This window comes from Panthera leo, chromosome D4, assembly GCF_018350215.1.
Source record: "Panthera leo isolate Ple1 chromosome D4, P.leo_Ple1_pat1.1, whole genome shotgun sequence".
Classification (NCBI taxonomy): domain Eukaryota; kingdom Metazoa; phylum Chordata; class Mammalia; order Carnivora; family Felidae; genus Panthera; species Panthera leo.
Window position 1 is genome coordinate 90,062,638 of NC_056691.1, and position 12,833 is coordinate 90,075,470.

Here is a 12,833-nt window from a genome sequence, read left to right on the forward strand (position 1 = left end):
TACATTAAGTTTTCATTTAAAACAGTTGTACGTTTGGGGGGAATTTAACTCTTGGGAGTTAACTAGAAGGGTCTCCCAAATTATTTTGTGTGTCTACGTAGGAATAAGCATGGCAACTGTTGGGCTAGAACCTGGCTTGTCTCTGCGCGCGACTAGGCCTGGGGGCATCCTTCAGATTCTGAAGCCCACCCGACCCCTGCTCGGCCCGCGTTTCTGCGTGGAGCTGGGCGGTCTCCCCCTCTTCCACACCCACCCCCTCAGCCACGGAGGCTGGTGTGAGCTCGTGGCAGCATCACAAACGCAGTCCGCTTCCGACTTCACAAAGAGTCAGAGCCCCTGATGACAGAGCGCCGGGCAGTGGGACCCTGGGAACGCAGCGGTGACCCCTGGAGTCTTCCGGCTCGTTGTCTCTCGCGGCTTAAACTTGTCGTGCCCTCCGTGCTTCCTCACATCCGCCTGATCTGGTTAGTGGATTTTGAGTTTCTCTCGGCTGTCACTGTAACAACCGTTTCAGAAGCGGCAGAAACGGTAGAAGCCACGGTGTCGCGCTGCTTGGGAGCACGGGGGCAAAGACTGTGTGCAGTTAGGCCTTTTCAGCTACAACACGTTGCATTCGGGAGTCTGATAGCCACACCTGGATCGCGCTCTTTCCGCCCGGGGTTAATTTGTCCCCGTTACTCTAGATTAGAAATTCATAGCTTGTTACGCTCGAGATTCATTCTGAAATCCTCGTGTGTCCACCACCCAGACTTCACGCAGCCTCTGCCTACTATTATATCTGCCAGAACTACCAATTATTTTTCAGTGTCAGGACTTATTAGAACCACTGGCGAAGTGTGTGGTTGAGTGTGACATTTTTCTGCCTCTAAGAAGTTTTTGGGAATGTTAATGTTGAAACGTGCGGGTTGGACCTGTTAGCGAGTGTCACGGGTTAATCGGGTGAATGGAACGTTAAAGGGTAGTAATGGAATATTGAAATATATTCTGTTGTAACTACAACACTATCAGCTAAGAAGCAGAAGAAGTTGGTGGTTATTGGTGCTTGTCACGGGGAGTTTTATGGAACACCTGCTCCGCTTGCAACAGTCAAACCGCTTCCGAGTTTAGTGACTTTACCGCAGGAATTCACGCCACCGGTCCAGGTCCAGAGCCTTCTTGTTCCTGATTCCTCTCTCTTGCCTGTCCTTCCTCTTGATTTCCCTTCCTCTGGTTTTCTCAGCTTTAGGACACGTCCAGAGCTAGCAGATTTCATGCTTGAAAGAACGACAGATCAGTGGTAAAATCTGTACAAATTAAATCACACGGTAGGTCTCCCTTCCCAGAAGAGACGGCATCACACGGTGACTTCTTTCTAAGGCTAACAGTGTTAGTTGTTAGCTTGGTAAACCGTATCTGGTTTTCTTCGAAACTCTTGGTTATTTCCGTGGCAGAGTGCTCAGCAGCTCCTGGCTGGGCTTTGGGGTAGAGTCTGCTAAATGTTAGGTCCTTACTCTACCCACCCCCGTCCCCAAGCCAGCATTGTCCTGACAAGCAGAACTTCTGGTGACGCCAAGCCGAACGGGTTGTATGAGAAGTCAGCCGGCCTAAGTTTTTCCAAGGGAAAGATCTATTCTGCCCTTTTTTTTTTTTTTTTTTAAAGAGATTGGGTGGTAAAAACAGCCAATAGGCAGAGAAATGAATGAATGTCTTAATGTTAGCCCCCCGTGGACCCTTGAGGGCGTCCGCGTGGCTCCCGTGATCAATCACGAACACACCTTTCTGCTCACACGCCCCCAAGTGTGTCCGTGGAGTTGCACAGTTTGGTGAGGCTCCAACGTGTCTCAAGAATCTAACCTCGTCCCTCAAGGTTGTCGGTTTTACGGGTGCCTGTAAAAGATCTAACTGCGGTGACTTGTTTTCATGTTAGTCCTTAGTGGAAGCATGCACGGCTTCGAGCGGAGTAGGTGTGTGTCTCAGGTCTGATAGTTATTAAACTTCAAACCGCTCTTTCTTGAGGCTAAGAAAGGTTTGGGGAGTTATGATCTTCACATTTGCTAAGATGATACCTGCTATTTCAAGTGATCACGGGGCACCTGGGTGGCTCAGTCGGTTTAGTGCCCGGCTCTCTGATTTCCGCTCAGGCCATGATCTGACGGTTCATAGGATCGAGCCCCACATCGGGCCCTGTACCAACAGCGCGGAGCCTGCTTGAGATTCTGTCTCCCTCTCTTTCCCTTCCCCACTCTCTGTCTCTTCCTCTCTCAAAATAAAAAACGTTAAAAAAAACTTTTTAAGTGATTACAGAGCATGTGAAATCTGACTGTCCTTAAGTGGAATTAAGTCAAATTTGCAAAATACAGAGTTGTTTCTAATGGTCTGAAATACTATAGCGTCACTGTCCTGATGAAACAGCAGGGTTTTTCAGATGACTGGGCACTCGTTTCCCAGGTGCTGCTGTAGGTCAGTATCAAGCCTTCTAGCCAGGCTGAGTCTGGTAGGCAGGCTGCGGCCTCCCTCTGCAAATGTGCTCTGTGTTAGAGCAGGGCTGCTTCTGAAAACTTGCTGTGGAAACCAATCAGTTTAAGGGGCGAATGGCTGTTAAAAAAAATATGCTATAAAGAAGTTATTCCTTTTAGAATATGACTGCTTCTCCCTCAGTGTCTTTATCTGATTAGGTGACTCAGCTTTTCTTACCTTGCTTTTTTTTTGAGTTATAATTATACTCGGGGTGGGGCGGGTCTTAATATACAACCTGAGGTCCCAGTCGGTGAATGAGTTTATTCAGGGCAGGATTGTTCAGATGGCCAACACGGCGGTGCCATTCGTTCCAGGCTGGGCGGGAGCTGAAAAGGCGGCAAGATGATGCCCGCCTCCCGACGCGGTACAGGTGGAGCCCGTCCAGGTGAGCTGCCGTAACTGGGCCGGGGAGGTTCATTTAAAGTTAGGCACTCTAAATCTTGTTCATTTCCATGGTAAAAATCTGCTTCCCTAGCCTTCACGACATCCCCTTACTCTCGCAGAAAGATCCCGTAAGGTGGTCAGGCTGGACCCCGGAAGAGGTGGCAAAATGGCTACGAGACACTTTTGTGCTTTATCGGTTTTACGTTTGGCGACCAGACTGCTGGGGTGTCGCACGCTTTGGTCTGGGTGCTAATGCAAAATTAAAAGCAAAAATGGGTTATTATGGCTTCTTCAGGACTTTGACTCAGATTTGTACTTTACGAAAGGAACATGAATATCAAACCTGTTTATACAGAAACAAGACCGCATAGAAAAATTAGTGTGTTGTGTATAGTGATACATAGTTTATGTTTACCCAATGCCTGTGCTAATCTTCGTGCTCAGCTTTGAATTATATGTATGTTCACATAGGACTTTTTTTTTTTTTTTTAATGAAAAGAACAGGCATCTAAAATCTTCAGGTTATGGAGAGAGAGTTTCTCAGTGCTTACCATCTGGTTGGGTGGTGTGGTTTTGACTTTTGGCATTTAAAGGAAACTTTAAGAACAGGAACACCTTTGGCCTGGAATACCCCGCATCCAGAAACATTAGTTGCTTCTCTGCACTGTATATATGTACATAGTGTTCATGATTAGATTGTAAGCTCCTCAAGGGCAGGGACCGTCTGCTTCATCTTGGTAGTTCCTGCAGCACCTAATGTCAAGTGCCTTGCACGGAGTAGGTGCTCCTGATGCGTAGGATGAGTCACTTCCTGCCACCTTCAAGACGGAGCATGGTTCCCTTTTTCCAGCGCGTTCAAAACTGCAAAGACTGCCGACCCGAAGAGGGCCAGAGTCCCGCTTGGGTTCGAACTGGGCTTCCTGGGTTGAACCAGGCCACGCCATATCATCAGCACTCGTTCGCCGCCTTTTCCTGAAGATCATATCCCAGTGTCCTGAGCTTTTATTTAATACTAGGGCAAAGGTTGCCGGGACAAGTTTGAAGTGGAGAAGAGCGGAGAAAAAACAAAGAGGAGGTTGTGGAGGGTGTGTTGTCGGCATACAGCCCTGCGGGGCAGTCTTTCTTTAGTCACTGCTGAAGAAGGAAAACCTAACAGGCACTCGTTTCCTTTACCGGTCAGCTGGTTGGCCGGTTTTGCAGTTAATGAAAGATGGTTGGTTTTTAGCTTTTTCCCACTTTGGACGCCCCTCAGTTGCTCGTATGCTTCTAGTAAAGTTGCTGTGAATATCCGGTGCTGTACATAACGGCAGTTTTGTAAATGTGGAACGACCTCGAACATGTGGTGTTTTGTATGCAGAGCCGCAGTATTATCTTGGCCACTTTTTTATTCAAAATAAATAAATAACAGAATTGTTTGTATATTGTGTGCATACTTTGTCAGGTTCACGTGGTTTGTAGCCAAGTCTAGAAACCTCCTCAGGCCCAGCACCATCACCAGCAGCGGTAAGTAATGCCCAGGCACGAGCAGAGGAGGAAAGAGCCGTGGGTGTTAAAGAAACGCCGGTAGCAAGTACGGCAGAATCCATTCAGTGTGCCTTTGGTTTATTCCAGAAAAAGGTACGAGGAACGTAAGAGGAAGCAATCAGAGCTTCGGTGTGGCGTGGGACACCGTATGTCCTCGGCGACGTCAGCTACGTAGGACCTGGTGAGTTTGTAAACGAAGTTCTGATTGCAGGATTTCGGCAGCGACAAACTCGTAACTCGGAGCCCTGCTGAGAGCAAAGCGAGAGACGGAACAGGATGAGAAAATGAATGACCCTCCTCAAAGTAAGAGTAAAACTGCTGAAAATCAAAGGCAAAGAGAAGGCTTTGAAGCAGCCAAAGAAAAAGACATCACTTTAAAAGGAGCAGAAAGAGAAGGTACCTTAAAAGGGGCAGTAGTAAGGCTTCAAGAAGAATTCCGGATGCGGACGGGAAAGTGGGAGGGCTGCAGAGGGGCGGGAAGACTGCAGCTACCAACCTAGAATCCACAACTCCATGAAAATGCCCTTTAAATGAAAAGTACAGGGGCGCCTGGGGGGTTCAGTCGGTTAAGCTCCCGACTTCGGCTCAGGTCATGATCTCACAGTTCGTGAGTTCGAGCCCCGTGTTGGGCTCTGTGCTGACAGCTCGGAGCCTGGAGCCTGCTTCCGATTCTGTGTCTCCTTCTCTCTCTGTTCCTCCCCCTCTCACACTCTTTGTCTCACAAATAAATTAACATTAAAGTTTTTATTAAAGAGGGGCACCTGGGTGGCTCAATCGGTTGAGCGTCCGACTTCAGCTCAGGTCATGATACCACACTCCATGAGTTCGAACCCACGTCAGGCTCTGTGCTGACAGCTCAGAGCCCGGAGCCTGCCTCAGATTCTGTGTCTCCCTCTCTCTCTGCCTCTCCCCTGCTCATGCTCTGTCTCTCTCTGTCTCAAAAATAAGTAAAAACATTTAAAAAAATTTAAAAAAAATTTTTAAAGAAATGAAAAGTCAGATGTTTTCAGGCAAAAACGGGAAATAACGCATCACCGCCAGATCAGCACTAAAGGAAATGCTAAAGGGCGGGGGGGGGGGGGGGTTGGTGAGTGGGGGGTGGAAGGAAGATCCAAGAAGCTGCAAGGACTGGAGAGCTGGAGGGCAAGGGGCGGGCGGACACCAGGTACAAAGTACCAAGTCCCGAGGTTCTGAGACGAGGCAGGAGTAACCACCTGAAGAATAATAAGAAGGTGTATGATTCAGCTAACAAACGGGAAAACTAGAACTTTTTTTAAATAACCCAAAACAGGAGACAGAAACCTAAGATGGACTAGGCTGGGAAAATGAAAAGCAATTAAGATCACCGATTTACACCCAGTACAGCACTAATTACATGAAATGTAAATGAACAAGGGATCCAAATAAAGCAAGGGTTGACAGAAAAACCATGTTGCTCGGAAGTGATAAATATTTAAAGTGGAAAATATTTAAAAGTTTATAAAGTACAGAAGCTTTTAAGGGATGGAAAAGGTAGCTGAGGTTCCACTCTGTCTCCGCCCCCCCGGCCCTCAGGCCCCTTGCCATAGATTTTCCTTCTACACAGGCGATCAGCCCGACACACGGTACTTTGAAACCGTGGCTCATCTTGGCTCTGGCAATCTGGGGAGTGGGTTCAGGGGTCTGGGAAGTGCACGGCGGAGGTGCCCACAGGATGGGTTTCATTCCTGGGCTTGCGGGCGGCCTCCGTGTGGGTGAGCGGCGGGAGGGCGGGAGGTCCCTGCTGTATCTTCTCGGGGCTTGGGCACAGGAGTCTGGAGGGTCACAAACCTTCAGTGCGCAGTGCTGGTGTCCCTTCCTGCACATCCAGGAAGCATTCCCTGCCCCCGTGCCCATGGCTCCTTTAGCAATGACCCTGGTGCAGCCCTGCGGGTGACCGATTTGCTCAGCTTGTGTTTGCCCGATAAATGTATTTAATTCTTTTTTTTTTTCTTTTTTAAAGTGGTTCATATGTATGGTTTTTTTGGTTTTTTTTTTTTTTCCCCCACTCCCATCTTTGGAGAAGATTTTCACAGGATATAGCAAGGGGGAAAATTTTCTGCTTCTTCTCCCCAGCTCCCCAGCACATTAAAATTCTGGTTCCACTGTTTTCTGGCCTCCGTGGTTTTAAGTAATCTCCCCCCTAAATGTAATGTCTTTTGTTCTCTCTGCTTCTCCTATCTTTGTTCAATTTGTCCGCGGCTTCGGTAACCGTGCTCCGGGTGCCGAGGCTGGGATTTGAGCTTCCTGCCTCGAGATCGATGGCTCTCTGTGGGTCTGAGGCCTTTCTCCAGCACAGGGGGCTCGCCTGGCCGCACCCAGAGGTGCGGGGGAAATGAACACCCCCTCGGGGAGCAGGGACCTGAGATCACAGCTCATTCTCACGGCCTGTTCTGGGGGCAGTGAAAGCAAAGCGATCGGTCCCAGAGGCAGCCCTACAGAGCAGCCGCTCGAGATGGGATTCCGGAATCGGTTCACTTGCCGGTCAGTCGGCAAGAGGTAGCACAGCGCTGGTGGGACGTCCCGGGAGCTGCCGACAAGTGTGCACGCAGAGCAAGATCTCCCGGCCTCAAGCCGGGCTCCTGGTAACTCAGATCCGGGAGGAGGACCTGAAAAGACCTGAATCCCCAGATTCCCTGGAATCCCGTCGGCCGGCAGACCGGTTCCGTCCCCCTCGCTAAGGGGGAGCGTCTCTGATGGCCAGGAGGCCTTGCTAAGGTCACCCGCAGCCTCACAAGACGGAATTTTCCCTCATCCAGATCTGTCTTCACCCCCCTCATCCTCTCTAGGTCAACACTGGGGTTGATTTCGGCCTCGCCCACGTGGGGAGTCACAGTCACTGCCATGGGGGGACATGGCGGCCTCCCCAAAGGGCTGCGGAAATCAGGGAGTTTGGGCTGAGAGGGGGGAGACCAGAGGCCTTGCAGGGAAGCCTGCGGGCGTGGGAGCCCGCTGGGGGACCCTGGCGAGGACACCTAGACGCCATCCTGTACGACGATGGTGGCCGATTGACGCCTCAGGCCGCAGTAGCCTTTGGTGCTCAGTGCCAGCACGGCCTCCATGACAGCGCAAGGGACAGATGGGCAGCACTCGGGAACGGGCTCCGTGAGGCCAGAGGACGCCCCTCAGGCTAACGACAAGGGGTGGGCGCTGGGGTCAGCGAGCAGCTCGGTGGTGACCGTCCCCTTTAGGCCGGGCGTGAGGTCAGAGTTCCTGCCAAGCAATTGGCCTTCCAGGCGTCAAAGGTGACAAGATCAGGACAGAGCAGAGGCCCAGCCATGGGGGCACCGAGCCGCTGAAGGTCAGGCACTCTACCCACCACACCCGGCAGCCTTGTCACCCGGGGCTCTGTGACAATGGCTGATGAACCAGGAGGTCCTTACCGGTGGGACGGCCCAGCAGACAATGAGGGGACCGTTTGATTTTAACCAAAAATGCCAAGGCAGCGGGCTGGAACCCCGTTCTGTGGTCATGTCCCCAATCCAGGGGTTCCCCTTCCAGATGGATCTCAGCATCACTCTCAGCAGAAGCCTCCCCCCCCCCCCGCCCCCGCCCGCCACTTGCCCCGGTGAGACTCACCGGAAGCAGTCCTGCGGCTCAGGTGGGCTGTGGGGGTTACCGTCACCCCGACAGCGTACAGATCATGGCGGCGGCAGAACCCCGAGTCAGGGGTGACTTCAGCTCCGCTTCTCTGACTCTGTCCTCTCTGCTCGTCTGCCTCATCCGCAGGCTGGCAGCCACACGTGTCCCCGGAGGCGCAAAACTGCCCCCCAAAGTGGGGCCCGGCCCGGGTCGCACAGGGGCGGCGGGAAGGGTTCTCAGCTTATCAACTCACGCCACCCAGGCTACTGACCCCACTTCTCCAGGGGCCCCCACGCTGTCCCACGCCACCGCGCCTTCCCCGCCACCCCCACTGCTCACGTCCTCTCGGGAACAGGAACAGGCAGGTGTTTCGACTGCCGCCAGCGAAGGAGCGGGTGACACTATCCCCCCCGACAGCATTTCCTGGCCACCAACACAGCTGAGCTTTCTTGGCGCATTTGATTGGCTGTTCGCGTTTCCTTGTGCAAAATGCCCCGTCGTGCCTTTCTCATTTGTTTCTCGTGGGTCACCTGTGGGTGTTGCCACTTAAGCCTGTTTCCAACGTATTCAGTTTTAGAGATCAACACAGAATACGTACAACAGAGGCCACAAACCATCAGTGTGGAGCTGTGAGTGTGCCCACCATGCGGGCGGACAGGGGATGGGTGCCTCGGCCAGGGGCCCCCCCACAGCTGACCTCGTCGCGTATGATTTGTCACCAATGGGTGGAGCGGGAGGCTGTGATGTCAAGTGGAATAAGGCAGAGAGACGAATACCATGTGATCGCCCTCACGTGGAATTTAAGAAACAGAAAAGAGCCAAGGGAAAAGAGAGGCAGACCAAGAAACAGACTGAAGAGGACACGCAGGTGGCGACCAGGGGGGAGGTGGGTGGGCGATGAGGGGACAGGTGTCGGGGATGAAGGCGGGCGCTTGTGACGGGCACCCGGTGACGCAGGGAAGTGCTGGGTCGATAGGTGGTACACCCGAAACCAATATTAATACACTGCGTGCTAACTACACCGGGATTTAAATGAAAACTTAAAAAAGCAAAAACCAAAAAAAAAAAAAACAAAAACAAACCACAATTGATGGGAGACGTGTGCTGTTTCCAGCTCGGGGCTCCGACGATTAGAACCACGAGCTTCCGGGCACCCGTCTTTGTTGTGCGGTTCTCCTGGAAACGCCGTGGGGAGGGAGGAACCGCCAGGTCCCAGGGTGGCGGGCGTAGAAGCTACTTCGAAGGGCTCCACAGTGGCGTCTCCAGAGTGGGGAGACGGGTTTTCCCTCCCCCACCTCCCCACCCTGGCCGGGCAGGTGGGAGAGAGTCCCCTCCTTGCTCTGTGTGTTGAAACCTAGTGGGGGGTGTGTGCACGGGCAGAGCAGGCCTCGCTGTGGCTGTGACTGTGACTTTGTGATCGATCGGCAGGTCTCTGATGACTGACGAGGGGAAGCGTTTTTCACGTTTCATTAACCGTTCCCGTTTTCTTGTGTGAAACACCTGCTCCCGTCTGTTTCCTCTTTTCTACTTGGCCGCTTGGGTTTTGGTAATCCGTGGCAGTCCTTCACCTATTTTGGGCCCCGACCCCTGCCTGGTGTATTCAACGCATCGCAAATCTTTCTTTCCAGGGTCTCTCAGACCTGTGGGGACACTGCGCTGGCCCTTCTCCCAGCAGAGACCTTTGTCCCTGAAGCTCTGGGCGTCTGCCAGGCTCACCCGTCTCTGGACTGGTACTTTCTTGTCGTTTTCCGCCTCTGTGTATTTCCACTTTTTCTTGCCACCTCGGTTAGAATTTTAGAAGTTTTTTTTCCCCCCCTATTTCATTCAGAGTATCACCACTAGGGCTTTGTGTCCGGAGGGGTCATCAGGATACCTCATCTGCCACGTTGCCAGATATGGAAGTCTCCGGTTACTTTTGAATTTTTGTGTTCCCACCGTGAGGATCTTCCACAAAAACAACGCGGCGAACCTCAAGGTTCAGGCCCACAGACCCGGATCGACAAGGGATGTTTGCTAGCAAAACAGATCTCCAGGCCGACACAAACTTGCTGATTCTGGATCTGTAGGGAAGAAGCCCAGGACTCTTCGTTTTAGCCAGCATTTCCCATGATCCACCCCTGCTGAACGGCTGCCCTGGACAGATCGCCTCACCCAGCGGGCTGCTGAGGGACAAGTTACATTCTTCAGTGGCTAGAATATCCCCACCCGTAAAAGAATGAAGGTGGCTCCAGCCTCACACCCGACAACAAAATTAACTCCCAACAGACCACTGACCTAAATGTTAAGAGCCCAAACTACAGAATTCCCAGGAGAAAATAGGAGAGTCTTTGTGACTTTGGATCCGGTGAAGTCTTAGATGCAGTGCCAAAACTACGAGGGCAAGAGAGAAAAATAAATGGGACTTCATCAAAACGAACAGCTTCTGGGGCACCTGGGTGGCCCTGTCGGTTGGGAGTCAGACTGGCTCAGGTCGTGATCTCACGGTTCGTGAGTTCGAGCCCCGAGTCGGGCTCTGTGCTGACAGCTCAGAGCCTGGAGCCTGCTTCCGATTCTATGTCTCCCTCTCTCTCTTTCTGCCCTTCCCCTGCTTGTGTTCTCTCTCTCTCTCAAGAATAAACTTAAAAAAAAAAAAAGAACAACTTCTGTGCCACAACCAATGTCCATCAAGAAAGGGAAAAGGTGGGGCGCTTGGGTGGCTCGGTCAGTTGAGCGTCCGACTTCGGCTCGGGTCATGATCTCGCAGTCCGTGGGTTTGAGCCCCGCATCGGGCTCTGCGGTGACAGCTCAGAGCCTGGAGCCTGCTTCCGATTCTGTGTCTCCTCCTCTCTCTGCCCCTCCCCCACTTGTGCTCTATCTCTGTCTCTCAAAAATAAATAAATGTAAAAAAATTTAAAAAAAAGAAGAAAGGGAAAAGGCAACAAGAACAGGAGAAAATCGTTGCAAGTTGTACACCTGATCAAGGACTTCTATCTAAAATATATAAGGTTGGGGCGCCTGGGTGGCTCAGGTGGTAAAGTGTCCGACCTCGGCTCAGGTCATGATCTCACGGTCGTGGGTTCGAGCAAAAATGAATAAACCTTAAAAAAAAAAAAAAAACAACTTAGGATATATGAGGAACTCCTAACTCAGTAATAAAAAGACGACTCAGTTTTTAAATGGGCAAAGGACCTGAACAGTTTCTCAAAATAAGGTCTAGAGATGGCCAGTAAGCACACGAGAAGACGCTCCACTTGAGTAGCTGACCCCCGCTACGCCACGGCTGCACCTTGAAAATATGCTGAGCAAAGGAAGCCAGACACAGAAGGCTACGTGCTGTGGGATTCCATTTGTAGATGTCCAAAACAGACACATGCAGAGAGAGACACAAAGGACCCTAGTGGTTGCCAGGGGCTGGGCGTGGGGGAAGGGGGTGACCGCTCATGGGCACAGGGTTTCTTTGGGACTGACAAAACGTTCTAAAACTAGGGGGAATGGTTGCACGACTGTGTGAATATAGTGAAGACCAGTTATCCGCTTTGAGTGGATGAATTCTAAGGTATGTGAATTCTATCTCAATAAAGTTGCTTTTTTAGTGGCTAGAAGGTTCATTTTCGCGCCTCTGCCCCCCACTGCCTGTGATGACAGAATTTCTGCCGTCTAGTGGCCTTGTAGACAGCATAAAGTTGTCGCTGCAGATGAGGTCCTCATGCCTGCCTATCTGCAGGTGCGGCCTCCCCATGAACGCGAAGCAGCAGGTGCAGTGGCCCCGGTACCTCCTGCCTGGGCCCGTGAGCGGGTCCGCACGTGGGGGTCCCGCCTCTGTACCTGGAGACCAGTGGAGCGTCCTGGGCTGGTGCGTCACTGGCTAGTGACATGGAAGTTAGCTGCCATGTCCTCGTTCTGGCCTCCGGGCCCAGTATCGGCTGGAAAAGATTTGCACAGGAAATAGGAGCTTGATGGGAAAAACCGGACTCTACCGCCTGGGGCCTCACCGAAACCCAGTTTGCGGTTAAATGGAAGTGACCCGGCAGCTGTGAAACCTGAGCTGGACCCTCTTGCCCTCGGGGGAAGGAATGACCAACGAAACCAGCAGGTCAGAGCTTTACTGGCGAAAAAAAACCAGGAGCTGTTTTGCTAAAGCAAGGCACCGGACGCGACAACATAGAAGGGCCCTGCGCTAAGAGAAATGGCCAGTTGCGGAAGGACAGATGACCGCATGATCTCCTTTACAGGAGCTCCCTGAACCGGTCAAACCTCTCGAAACAGAATGGCAGGGGCGGGGCTGGGGAAGGGGCAGTGGGGCATTACCGTTCACCGGTGTGAAGTTTCAGCTACGCAGTAAGAAAGTTCTGGAGAGCTGCCAGACAGCATCGTGCCTACAGCTACCTATACTGTATTGTGCACTGAAAATTTTCCTAAGAGGGTAGATGTCATCAGGCTTAGTGTTCTTACCACATTTTTGTTTTAAAGGGAGCTTACAGGGCAGTAAATACAATACAATCTCGTTGGTGCTCATACCCACCTATCTATCCATCTGCCCACCCCCCCCCCGACTGCCGCCTGTCTGTCCGTCTGTCTGTCCGTCCATCCATCCATCCACCCCAAACTTCTGCCTCTACTCATCTCTAGTGAATGGCACTCAAGGGTTTTACTGTGGCAAGGATAGGAGTTCCGCGTCCTATGTGACACCGTTTGGGTATCTTACAGGTAACACTGCAATGATACAAATACAGTTATTTTTTCTATTTTTAAAAATGGAAGCATGTTCCACGACCAGCTAATACGTCACTTTTCCTGTGCCTCTGAATCCTCACCTGTGCCTCACAGCCCAGATTCCGGGTCACCTTCAC